The 11,120-nt window shown below is 42.2% G+C and overlaps 1 protein-coding gene across 2 annotated transcripts in view; it reads right to left on the reverse strand.

The window, feature by feature from the left end:
* The window catches only part of PPARG (peroxisome proliferator activated receptor gamma), a 90,865-nt gene extending 80,778 nt beyond the window's left edge, over nt 1–10,087 (reverse strand). The window contains exon 1 of one of the 2 annotated variants that reach the window (XM_042453947.1): nt 9,990–10,087. The gene's annotated coding sequence lies outside the window, so the exon portion shown is untranslated. Of the gene's footprint in view, nt 1–9,531; nt 9,556–9,989 lie in introns of those variants that run through there. The other variant, XM_042453949.1, reaches the window with a different exon arrangement.
* Nucleotides 10,088–11,120: the final 1,033 nt, after the last annotated feature.

Consider the following 11,120-nt stretch of genomic DNA (forward strand, 5'->3'; position numbering starts at 1 on the left):
ATCCATCCATCCATCCATCCATCCATCCATCCATCCATCCATCCATCCATCCATCCATCTATCTGTGTGAGAGAGAATATGTATGTGAAGTAGGGATAAAGCAATGGGACCACAAAGAAACATCAGTTTCTGTAAAGATGCAGATTACATTGGAAACCCATCTGTGATTTCTCAGATTTCAGCATTGCAAGATCATTTATTTCCAGACCTCTGTCTGCCACAAAAGGCCAAACTATGACTTCTGAGATAGTAACTCCTGTGATCTCAGTGATCTTTTTAATAATGTATTGCCAAGGGAATTTAAATAAATAAACCTCTACTTCACAGATAAAGAAGGACTTAAGGTATCTGTCAAAACATCATCTTTTTTACTTTTCTCAAGATGTCTGTCAAAACCTCACTTTTTGTCCCAGTTCTTTTCATTGCCGCTGACTGGGTCGGGATATAGGTTGTTTATAACTTATGTACAGCAAAGTAGGGAGGGGAAGATGTGCTAAGACAACAAACTGCAGGGAGTGGAAGGGGTAAGTGTGTGTGTGGCATCCACACACACTCTTATTGCACCTTCATATGGTTGCTTTCAGGTCATATTTGGTCAAGAGCAGGGGTAGGCAACCTGTGGCCCGCGGGCCGGATGCGGCCCAGCGAGGCCTTGGGACTAGCCCCAGCCTGGTCCTGCCGCCGATTGCTGCCGGGGCCTTTGGAGGGGCAATTGTCTATAGAAGCCTCAGAAACATGCATTTATCTTAACATCTTTTTAAAAATCAGCAAATTTTTTCACGTGTCCTCCATTTTTTATTCAAAAAGTGTCCTCCATTTGAAAATTTTGTCCTACATTTGTCCTGGTTTATTTATTTATTTAATTTTTAAAAAATTATTTCATTATTTATTTTTTTGGCTTTGGCCCCCCAGTTGTCTGAGTAACAGCTACCCGGCCCCCGGCTCAAAAGGGTTGCCTACCCCTGGTCAAGAGGATGTGATATCACAGAGCTAGTCATATCTCACAGCTTGACTCTCTGAAACCATTTGTCATGTGCATATGTGGGGAAGTTTAGAAGGATGGGTAGCATTCACCCAATTCTCTACAAGAAAACTATGGGCCGGTACATACCGCCATAAAGTGGCGTGCTCCTGGCGATACTAGGGTTAGGGAGCATGCACCAACCACATGCTCCCTAACTCTAGTATGTGTGGGGGGTGCCACTGTTATGTGGTGCCACACGATGCACGTAATGATGATGTTACACATGCACTGCGTTCAAATGGTGCGGCGCACGTGTGACGTGTCTGTGCCACCCAGGCCGCTTATGGCGGCCTGGCGGAGGCATGGAAAGGAGCTCCGAAACGGAGCTCCTTTTGGGCCCCTGCATCGTTGGCATGGCAACCAAATGGCTACACCAACTATGCAGAGGAGAAAGGGGCCACGGCTGCCACCGCTTTCTCCTCTATAGCACCAGGGTGCCATTGGCACCTAAGGCACAAGGTCACCCCTTTTCCCAGGCCAAAGAGAAGCAGCTTTTTGCTGCTTCTGTTTGGTCTGGAAAAATGCTGGATTGGGGCTGCAGGGCTGCCAGTGAGGCTACCCTGGCCCCAATCCCTTTGGGGCGGTCTGTACCATGCTGAAATTACAGTAGAGAGCCACGAACTCATCACTGCAATCTAGATCAAAAGGTAGAAAAGCTTTAGGCTAAGCCTAATTCAAATGTCTATTTCCCTGAAATTCTTACATAGCATTATCACAAGTATATTAGAAATATACTTAAGAAAACAAAACCCGTTCATTTGAAAATACTTTTCTGCACTGAAATCACAAATGTTTAAAAATCAAAGCCTCTCCTTTTCCTCTTGAGAGTGAATTCACATGTACATGTTAATCATCTGATAACTGTAGTATTCAGTTAAGTGGCTTGTACTTGTGAAACAGCCATCACAGACCAATTATCATTGATAGTAGAATTGCAGAATCATAGAGTTGCAAGAGACTGCAGGGGCCAACTAGTTGAACCCAATCCCCCCCATGCATAAACATACAACTAATGCACACCTGAGAGATAGCAATCCACCCTCTGTTTAATGACTTCCAAAGAAGGGAAGTCCACCATTCTAGGAGGCAATGAATCCCACTGTTGAATGGCAGTGACAATAAAGAAATTATTCTTAATGATAAAAATTTTATATCATCTTAGACACAGTGTTATTCACACCACTGTGGGCTGTTTCCTAGTTTCTAATCAGATCTATCTGTGCATCTGTGATTCTTTTACTATTGCCAAAGGAGATACCACTGTATACAATGGCATGGATGCAACAGAGTATCTACTTCTATTATTATTGTTGTTGTTGCTGTTGTTGCTCATTATCAGCCAGCTAGGTGGCAAGCAACATGCTTGTTGTTCAGTAAGGTTAGACCTTAGGATCCATAGTATTTAATTCATAGACTTTGTCCTGGCTGAGCAAAGACTGTCTAGTATGCTGAGTCATGAAGGAAAGAGTTGTCTTCTGTATGTCTCTACAGCAATACTGGTTAGCTGATTCTCAGAGTTAATGTATTAGATTTTTGGCATGTGCCACTTTGTGAATAACATAAATAATTTCCTTGGTATATGTGAGGCAGGAAATTTTTAGTATGCCATACTGTTCTAAAGGCACACACAGGTGTTATATGTGCATTCAAGTTGTTTGTCCACTTATGGTGACTCTATGAATTCCATAGTGTTTCTTAGGCAAGGAATATTCAGGGGTGGTTTTTCAAGCTCTTTCCTCTGAAATACAGCCCATAGCACCTGGGATTCATTGGCGATCTCCCATCCAAGTACAAACCCATACACTGCCATATAATGCCACTGCATCTTATTATGATAAAGCAGTACTGGAAAAAAGTGAGCCGTTACATATTGTTGATATAGCTTTGGCCAGTACATTCAAAGTACAACCTGTAATGCCATCATCATATGGCAACATCTGACAATCAACAATACTGCAAGATCATATAATTCATATAATGCAGGCAGCTTAAAAGACATAAAGCAGTTCAAGCCAGTATGAGCAAGGTTAGACCACAGCCATCTCTAGTTTAACACCCTTTTCCATAGAATAGCCAGCCTGTCTATGAGAAGACTACAAGTAGGCCAAGTAGGACTCATGTTCTCTAGGGGCTCATATGTAGAGGCATATTGTTTCTGATACAGGAAATAATATACAGTGGGTCCTTGTTATCCACTGGGGTTTGGTTCAAGGATCCCCCGTGGATAACAAAATCTGTGGATGCTCAAGTCCCATTAAATACAATGGCATAGCAAAATGGTGTGTCCCTTATATAAAATGAAAAATCAAGGTTTTCTATTTGGAATTTATCCTTTTTTTTTTGGGGGGGGGGAATATTTTCAAGCTGTGGATGCTTGAATCCATGTATAAAAATCCATGGATAAGGAGGGCTGACTGTATAGCCTTCACAACTAGCAGCATTTGATAACCTTCTTCTCTATGAATTTGTTTCTGTATGGAGCTGTTTATTTGGCAGTCGATGGTACACCTTGTAGTATTGAATTTGATAGTTTAACTATGTGCTTTGTTAAGAAGTACAGTACTTCCTTTTATCTGTGTTGAGCATCCTTCCATTCAAGTTCACTGGATAACCCTGGGTTTTGGTGATATAAGAAACTGAGAAAACTCCCTCCAAACTGTGCATCATTTTATGAAGCCAAGCCCTCCCTCCAGTCCATCTGCCTTGGTGGTAGAGAGGAACTGCTGGACCTCATCCCCTTCCCCACCATTACTCCCTTATTCTTTTGTGTTGTGGCTTTTTAGATTGTAAGCCTGAGGGCAGGGAACCGTCTAATTAAAAAGACTGTATGTACAGTGCTGTGTAAATTTACAGCGCTTTATAAATAAAGGTTAATAATAATAATAATAATAATAATAATATAACCCTCTCTCATGTGTTCAGCCCTTACTTGCCTTTTTTCTAAATGAAAAAACAAGCAAATCTCCAAATTATGACAGCCCTTAATAATTCTGGTTGCCCTTTTATGTATATTCTCCAGAACAGTATTACAAGCCTGCTAACATCACAGGCTTATATAAAATATGACATTCACAAGTTTTTTTAAAATTCCTTTCCTAAAGATCTGAAACATAGAAATTACTTTTTAATAGCAGCCACACACTGTTTTTGATACACTGTTGTTCAAAAATTTCTCTCTCTCTCTCTCTCTTTTGTTGGAAATTTCCCCTTAGCTATACACTATAATGAGAGCTAGCTAGCATGGTGTTGTGGTTTGACTGTTGGACTATGTCTCTGCAGACCAGAGTTCAATTCTCAGCTTGGCCATGAAACCCACTGGGTGACTCTGGCCATGTCACACTCTCAGCCTCAGAGGAAGGCAAAAGCAACCCCCCTCTGAACAAATTTGCCAAATCTGTGATACACTTGCCTGAAGTTGACTTGAAGGCACACAGCAACAAATACACCATAACCCCATCCTATTTGTTCTTTGTATTTTATCACACATGGTGTATACAAGCACACTTATGGAGGTTACATTTAAGTGTGGTGTAACCTCCACACTTACGGAAGTTAGTTCTAAGTGCTCCAGCACTTAGGGGGAAGAAGAGTGGCATGATATTTCTTGAATCATGTTTCAAAAATGATACCTGTGCATATTCGCTTGTATTTCTAATTGAGGGAGCTCCTAAAATTTTAGATTTTGGATTGCCAAAGCTCACTGCTATACCAATTTATCTAGCAGCAAACCTTACTGATCTCAATGGGACCTACTTTCAAACAGACAAATATAGGTTAGCTCTGTAATACGTCTTAGATTTCCATATGATCCTCAGTAAATTAAATAAACCTTCTCTATCAAAGACAGTTATGCATTCAAAAAAGTAAAATTTCTATTTAGCAATTCCTTTTGTATATACCCAAAGGATTAGAAGTATTCACTGTATTTCGTCAAGACAGCAACCCTTCTTCACCACAATGCAAGATGTGTTTTCAGTGTCATAGTTAAAAACAAAAACAAAGTTTGTTATCATACAGTTTCAATACAAAGCATGGACCTCATCTTGTGTGTTTTGGGTTGTTAATAACTATTAACAAATAAATAGGAAGGAGTAATGTCTTACTTTATTCAAGAACTTTATCTTCACATGATGGTACTTGGGTTGTTTGCCATCTAAACCTTCAATGGAAATTCACTCTAGCAATAATTTATTTTTCACTTTTCTTCCCCTGTACGATTTTTAACCTTTGCTTGGTGAAGAAGCCAGTGAAGCTTCAAAAGCCGGCATGGTGTATTTCCTGCATTTTGGTTGGGCAATAAAGGTATCACTATTTTGTGGATTTTGGATGTTATTGTATTTTTCTGCCTGGCAAACACAGCTATCCCTGAATATGTTTCCTGGGTTTGCAACTACTGTACTGGATTATGCTGCAACAGAGGAAATTTTTAACAAGAGAGAGCTAATGGATTGAGACTTAATAATTGGAGATTTCTACCTCTGACAAAGGTAAACTCTTTCATTTGGACCACAATTGGCAGGTTTTACCTATACATCACCTAAAGGTTTTTCTAGATGTAACAGTACATGGACTTTGTGAGAAATTCAAGGTTCTTTGCCTAAGAAAGGGGCAGGTTGCTTTGCACAGGACAGAGGCAGCTTAGATCTCAATGGAAATCACCTTTCTGTTATTAATGGAGCTGAAATTGTATTACCTGTCTTTTATTGCCCCTTGTCCCTAGTGTCCACATGGTCAAGAAGCGAAATGGTCTCTGCCTGCATTGGGATCCTTTCAAATCATCTTAACTGACAACAGAAGTAATATCTGAGACAAAATGTCGGCCTGTGATTTTAATTTTCCTGTATGATTTTTAACATCTTTGCCTGATGAAGAAGCCAGTGAAGTTTCAAAAGCTTGCAAGATGTATTTTCTGTATTTTGGTTGGCCAATAAAGGTATCACTCTTTTGTGAATTTTGGATTCTGTTGTAATTCATTTCCCAAGCTCTCAAGCAAAAAGCTCACCCAGAAAAAGGCTTCACTTGTATACTTTTAAATTTAGTTGCATTGAACACTTGTTTGCACTGCAAAAGAAGTTACAATGACATCCCTTCAATTTCCCCTGCTTCAAATGGGAAAGCACAGTTTCCTCCTGGTTTCAAGGAAGGAACACCAGCCCTTCTCTCACCTTGTCCTTGACACTGAGCACTGATGCAGAGTCTCATGGCCTCTTCTATTAAGTAATTTTGTAATAAACGTAAGGCATTTGGAAGATTGAAAAGAGCTGTAGAAACAGCAAAATGAACATTATTACATCTCAGGAAGTAGACTGAAGTCTATGAAAGCTCATGCTGCCAATTTCTTTCTTTCAGTTAGTCTCAAAGGTGCTACAAGATCTCTCTACATAATCATTGCTTTCAATATGTGTGCTCGATCTATGTTTTACTGAATCAGTGCTAAACAGTTTGTTCCTTGCTTGATCAGAATATAGCTTTCAACAGCTGGGGAAAAAACAATTAAAATAAAAATTTAGTTCCCTATAATCACTAGGCCAAAGCAGAGCAACATTTACAATTCTCCTCTGAGCGAAAGTGGATAGTCTACCACAGCTTTTACCTTCTGAAATGATCACATGAAAGTCTCCCTTTTCGATCCACAGGGAGAGGCGGGAAATATAAATTATTATTATTATTATTATTATTATTATTATTATTATCCTGCTAGGTACTGCAATAACTGTTTCCATCCAACCTTAATCCAGAAATACTTTTTTTCAGAAATGTTCATATTTTCATATCAAAAAAGAAAATCTCTAAGAAGCTTATTTCACTACTAAAACAACAAAAACAGAGCCCAGTGTAATGGAAAGGTATACCTATGATGCACTAACAGAAATTTTAGGTTAGCAGTCTCATATTATGATCCTAAGGAAATTTACTGGGAAATTCTGTTGTAAATCAACACACTTATTTATCCCAGAACTGTAAACTGTAATCTTATTCACGCCTCTTTAGAATTTACAAATGTGATTGAATTGTATATGGGATTAGGATTAAGTACAACAAGAATCAAACTGTCAGGAACATCAAGCATCAAATTTAGGCACAATATGCATTTTATGTGCCAATTTACATATGGCATTTTTATTGTTCAGGAATAAGCTATATATGGGGTCAGGTACATATGCAAAATATAACTGCACATTCAAATATGAAGAATTACAAACACTTATATTGCCATGTGCCATATTTGAGGACCAAGTGTTTGATTTTATGTGTTTTTAGATTGATCATGTGTATGAATGTGTGCTTCCGTTTTCCCCGGATTAAGTAGGAGATTAGAATAGATACAGTGGAACATAAATTTATGGAAATCATAAATACTTTTAAGCAATGCAACAGAATTGTTATAATACTGAACATTTTGAAAAGATGTGAAAGTATAATTGTTAATTGAAGGGATAGAGGATCATAACAAAAGTTTTGATAGTATCCAGAGAAGAAATAACAAAATAGTTTTGGAATATTGTTTCAGTCTGGATATGACCAATAGGGCATGCTGTATGGGAATAGTAAAGCTATTTTCATAGACACAACTTTAAACAGGCTTTTCTTTAAATCAGTTTATAATACAGAAATGAAACCCTATAGTGGCCGGAATGTATGCTTAATTTTCTTTCATGGGCATTCTCACTTTGGCAAAATCCACACAGAGCATAAGTGGCAGGAGACAGGTTCAAAGGTGGTTCACGTGCGAAAACAGTCTTTGCCTGGGTAACTCTGGCTCCGATGTTGTTATCATCTGACAGCTCAAAGCAAAGAGGTGATTCACAGATCATCCTCCATGAAGTGCTGCTTGGCTGATGTTACTGTCTTCAATGCCCCCAAACATTGCATTACATAAATTTTAACTAAGCAACCTTGTTAAATTCTGAAGAAATTCTTTGAAAATAAATGGTATATTTTAACATGGTTATTATTTATTCTACCAGCCTAATTTTTCAGAAAGTAGAACAGGAAATTTCATGAATATAATAGTTCAGTAAGAACCCAGTGTTTGAAAATCACATTGATTTTTCATTCACTACCACCAAAAGAGTCATACTCCAAGAAAGAAACTCATCACCAAAACACCACCAAATAAGAAAAAAGAAAGAAACCTGTCCCCACAATAGTATTAAATGATGACCTTGTTGCCAGGTCGGCTCATAACTCATACATGTTGCCTCAAAGTTACGACACTAACAGGAACTTACAGTCTCTAGTGCATAATGCCCTTGGGAGAAATGACAGTGGGAAACTTACAAAACCCTCCTGCAGACTTGGATATGACACCAAGGCATCATATATTTCACAATGTGTAATATTTGTTATGGAAGGATTATACGCGAAACGTAAGTGCATACATTCACATTCCCTACTGGGGTTACTAAATTAGTGGAAAAGGCTGTGATTTAAAGAAAAGAAAAGAAAAGAAAAGAAAACCACCAACCATTTCAAGAACGAAGCTTCCTCCCATCACCTTGCCACCATTTGTACAGTATCACACCACATACAGGTGCATAGTGGACATATTCCATAGGACAAACTAGCTTGCTTTAGCATCTATGACTATGGCACGTGTCTTATGAAAGGACACTTGGGCTGTATCTGAACTGCACAAATAAACCAGTTTGACACCATTTTAACAGGCATGGCTCAATGCTATGGAATTCTGGGAATGATAGCTCTGGTGCTACAACAAACTACTGTTCCATAGCATTGAGCCATGGCCGTTAAAGTGGGGTCAGACTGGACTATTTCTGCAGTGCAGATACAGCCTAAAGACATACAGCGCATGGCAGCTATGCATGCACCTTCCCATCCTACCTGACAAATCAGCCTTCTACAATGAATGCAAACAGAGCTCCCATTAATAAGGTCTTGTCCCCATTCTGCTATGAACATTTCTCAAACCAGAGTTAAAGGCAAGCCACCCAGCCATGGCTAAAATAGGGGTGGCCTTAGGGCATTTCCTTCTCTTCTTTCTGAGACTTTCCATGTGCAATGCTCATATGTCATCCAACACCTTCTCTTCTACTCGTGTGTAAACTCAGGCGTATCAGATTCCTTGAACTTCACTTTCAAGCCCCTCTACCTCCCCCTCTCTTTGCATTTCCACTAAGCAGAGAAGAGACCAGGGCTGGGGCTGGGGATGTGGGCACCCCTCAAACACACACTGCCCCCCAGGATAGGAAAAGTCACTTTCTTCTCGATGCTCTCCCACTCAACAAGGGAGCCCAGGATGTGTCCCAAAAGCCCGTCTTGGACTGCGACTCTGGAGACCAGGGTTTAACCCTCACTCAGCCAAGGAAGCTCACTGGCTGACCTGGGGCCAGTCACACTCTCTCGGCCTCCTGACTCTGACTCTGACGCAAGCTTGCCAAGAAAACCCCAAGAGAGGTTAGTCACACCCTCTCAGCCCCAGAGGAAGGCAGGGGCAAACCTAGCTCTGAAAAAAGCTTGCCAAGGAAAGCCCAGGACAGGCTCACCTCCTCTGAAGGGTGATGCTGCGCCAGTCACACTCTCTCAGCCTCGAGGGAAGGCAAGGGCAAACCTGACGGACAAAAACTTTCCAAGAAAAACCCAGGACAAGTTCGCCTGAGGAGGGCCAGTCACACTCTCTCAGCCTTCTCAGGGGAGGCCCAGGGCCAACCCTCGGAGGAGCAGCCCCCTGACAGGGCGGCTATTGGGCTTGGAAAACCCACAACCACCAGCCTCAGCAACAACAAGACACACAGATAGAGAGAGGGAGAAGAGGGAAACTTTCTCCGGGGGAGCAGCGCTGTCTTGCTGCCCAAGGCAGCTCTTACTTGGCAGCTCCCCTCAACTTTGGGCTCCTCTGGCGCCCTCCTGCCTGCCTGCCTGCCTGCCAGCCCCAGCATCCCCGGCCCAGGAGCCAGGAGAGCAGCCCTTCTCCGCCTCCCGCCTCCCGCCTGTTGCCACTGACCTGGGTCTGGCACCGCCGCTGGAGAAACCGGGCTCCTCTGGCGGCCTGGGCTCCCCCTCCGGGTCCCAGCCCTCCGTCCTCCTAGGGGCAGGCAGAGCCCCAGCTCCCCGCCTCCCTCCCTCTGGCCCGGCCCCCGGCCCTCCCAGCCAGGCGCCCACGCCAGGGATCTCTGGGGCTGGCTGGCCGCCGGTGGGAGGCAGTTCTGGCCTGTCTGAGGGCAAGGCAGGGGGCCAGGAAGGAAGGCAGGAAGGAAGGCCCTCCTCCTCCTCCTCCTCCTGGCACCAAAGGAGGACCCCCCCTCAGACCAAATGGCCAGAGGACTCTGTTAACCCAGGCTTCTGAGGCAGGCTCCACATGGAGGGAAAAAAGTGGAGGACCAAATGAAAAACTGGTCACCCTGATTATAGGAGTGTAAATTCAGACCTCCAAGAGGAAGGGAAGTGGAGGACAGGGCTACGAGGGAAAAACACCCCCCACACCCCCCCCCCGGGGAGGTAAAGTCAGGCTCAAAGTGGAGGAGGGCATGCCAGGGAAAGGAAGGACGTGGCCACATTCAAAGCCCCAAACACACCAAATGTAAATCCAGGCTTCTTAGGCTCAAAAGGGAGGACATACATGGGCAATGGAGGACATGACCAGATAAAAATCTCAAAGCAGTCGTAGAGATGTAAATTCAGGCTTCTGAGTCAGACTCCACATGGAGGACGTTCAAGGGAAATGGAGGACACGACCAAATTCAAAGTCAAAAACAGTCATAGAAATGGGCATTCAAGCCTCAGGCTTAAAATGGAGGACATTCAGGAAAAAGGGAGGACCTGACCAAATTAAAAACTCAAGATATACATATAAACTCATATATAAATATAAATTCATGCTGCTTAGTCATGCTCAAAATGGAGGGCAGAATGAATGCCGTTTGACACCACTTTTAACTGTCCTGGCTCCATCCTATGGGATTTCTAGTTTGTGGTGGCCCCAGAGCTCACTCTTTGACAGAGAAGGAGAAATAGCTCAGGAAACCAACAGTCCAGAATCCTATAGGTGTGAGCCATGGCAGTGAAAGCAATGCCAAACTACATTCATTCTGCTATGGAGACGCAGCCTCAGGCATGCCAGAAATGTGGCTGGTAA

The sequence above is a fragment of the Sceloporus undulatus genome, chromosome 2, assembly GCF_019175285.1.
Source record: "Sceloporus undulatus isolate JIND9_A2432 ecotype Alabama chromosome 2, SceUnd_v1.1, whole genome shotgun sequence".
Taxonomy (NCBI): domain Eukaryota; kingdom Metazoa; phylum Chordata; class Lepidosauria; order Squamata; family Phrynosomatidae; genus Sceloporus; species Sceloporus undulatus.